Below are 2465 nucleotides of genomic sequence, written 5' to 3'. Positions count from 1 at the left end.
TAAGCAGACCTGCTACAGCAAGACTGAACCAGGGCAGGTTTTGAACAGGTTTGTATTACAATTAACATTACTAAATTGGTATTGTGTATTGTCCTGGGCTGATCTTTGAAATTTTTTTTCAAGTTAGATAGCTCTGATTTCAGCTGTGCATGAATAGAAAGTCTAGCAGATCTGAATGGGTGTGTGCAGCCATGTGTACTACATTCCAATAAGTGTATACTCCATCTAGGGCTACATTGATGGAGCCATGTTTCTTCTCTTTATACTTGATTGTTCCATCCTTAGTTTCAGTTTTAATGTAGCTTATGCAAATCAAATTTCTCTTGTTCTTTTGGTTTTTAAAAAAATAAAATAAAATAAATAAATAAATAAATAAATAAATCTCAAAATGAGTTCAGATCTGAATTGCATTCATCAATCAGACCTGCACTCATCCAAAAAGATTTTGGTTGCATTGCTGTATTTTGTTTTAGTTTTCTTCCTAAAAAAAAAAAAAAAAATGGGAGATTTTGTCAGTAGTATAGTTGCATTACTGCTTTGTGTTCTATTTCATTTCAAAAGAAAAGAAAAAGAAAATCAGATCCCAGCAACCACACCATGGTGAATACAAGTTTGATTTCAGATGTTTTTACTACTGATTGATTTCGGTTTTGTGCAGATCTGTATACAACATGTTTCATTGCTGATATCAGTAGGTTATCCTGCTGAGTTGCTCAGTTTTAGTATGGCTACTCTATCTGGTGTTTGGTGATGCATAGCTCATCAAAACAGTGGGCTCAGATCTGATATTTAGTAGCCTTCCAATATGGAAATCAGACCTGAGCACAACTGTACTGTTATCAGCAGCTGCTATTATATTTATTGTTGTTCTCAGTGGCTTCTGAGATTTCAGAGCTGATCTCAATTTTGTGTAGAACTGATGTCTGAATTGCTATCAATCCTTTGTACATTGATTGACCTTCAGTAGCACAGAAGAGCCTTTTAATATGAAACTCAAAACTGAACACAATCACTGCTGATCCGCATTTGGCTGTCTTCAGTAGCTGCTAAGATTTCAGAACTGTATATTACTATTCTCAGTAGCTACTGAGATTTCAGCTCTCAGCAGTTTAGATCTGTGTAATTAAATCCCATCCCTGATTTCAGCAATATAAAGAAGAGGAATTTGTAAACTGTTGTTCTACTCAGAGATTACTGAATTCAGACCTGTTTGTAAATTGCTACTGAATTCTGTATATTGAATAAGATGTTGATATGATTTTAGTTAACTGCATTTATTTATTATAGGATGTAGGTTTTTGTATTCCAATAATTCACTTTACATTTTCAGTGTGATAGGATTAGTTATTTATTTTCTTTTGTGAATATTGGCATTTTTATTGCTTTGACTTTAACAGTTTATGACAAGCAGACCTGAACTGGAAGAGATCCTTTACGACCCGGAAATTGAACGGACTCTCCGTGTCCGTTTGAGAGCTGCTAGGCAAGTCAGACAAGAAGCACAAGAAATGGCTGAACAAAGAACTATGTTGGATTATGCCAAGCCCACCCTCACCGGGACTGTCTCCAGCATTATCAGGCCAACTATTGCTGCCAATAACTTCGAAATTAAACCGGCCATAATCCAAATGATACAAAATACGGTTCAGTTTTGTGGTATGGCCCATGAGGATCCGAATGCCCATATTGCTAACTTCTTGGAAATCTGTGACACCTTCAAACACAATGGGGTAAGTGATGATGCCATCCGGTTGAGGTTATTCCCATTTTCTTTGAAGGATAAAGCCAAAGCTTGGTTGAACTCATTACCGGCAGGATCTATAGCCACATGGGACGAAATGGCCAGTCGTTTTCTCTCTAAATATTTTCCCCCTTCTAAAACTGCTAAAATGAGGAATGACATCACTACTTTTTTCTAGCAAGAGGGGGAATCTCTCTATGAGTCCTGGGAACGTTACAAGGAGCTACTAAGGAGGGTTCCTCACCATGGCCTTCCGATTTGGCTGCAGGTGCAAACATTTTATAATGGTCTGACCGATTCAAACAAGACCATCTTAGATGCAGCAGCTGGGGGCTCCATAAACAATAAGACTCCCGAGGTTGCCCATGCACTCATCGAGGAGATGGCAGCCAATAACTACCAATGGCATTCAGAAAGGACACCAGTCAGAAAGCAGCATGGCCTTCATAATGTGGATACATACACAGCTCTCTCTGCACAAATAGGAGCACTTAGCAAAAAATTTGATGTGATGCAGATGGCAGCTATGCATGTACAGTATGATAAGTGTGGGGGAGGCCATGATAGCACTGAATTCCAAGTTGGCAGTCAGTCTTTTCAGTCCACAGAACAAGTAGACTTTGTTGGCAACTTTACAAGACAGCCAGGAAATCAGTACCATCATGCCCATAACCCCGGATGGAGAGGCCACCTGAATCAGCATGCACCTAAGCCTTTCCACCAA

At 38.7% G+C, this 2465-nt stretch overlaps 1 non-coding gene across 1 annotated transcript; it reads right to left on the bottom strand.

Moving 5' to 3' along the window:
• Positions 1 to 1886: 1886 nt before the first annotated feature.
• LOC148846231 (small nucleolar RNA R71) lies at positions 1887 to 1993 on the bottom strand. The gene has a single exon (XR_016102692.1). It is a non-coding gene; the product is annotated as a small nucleolar RNA R71 (small nucleolar RNA).
• Positions 1994 to 2465: the final 472 nt, after the last annotated feature.

This window comes from Nelumbo lutea, chromosome 7 (genome assembly GCF_056320005.1).
Source record: "Nelumbo lutea isolate HS-2025 chromosome 7, American lotus-T2T, whole genome shotgun sequence".
Lineage (NCBI taxonomy): Eukaryota > Viridiplantae > Streptophyta > Magnoliopsida > Proteales > Nelumbonaceae > Nelumbo > Nelumbo lutea.
Note: the sequence above shows the minus strand (reverse complement) of the source record. Positions and strands in the feature narration are given on the sequence as shown.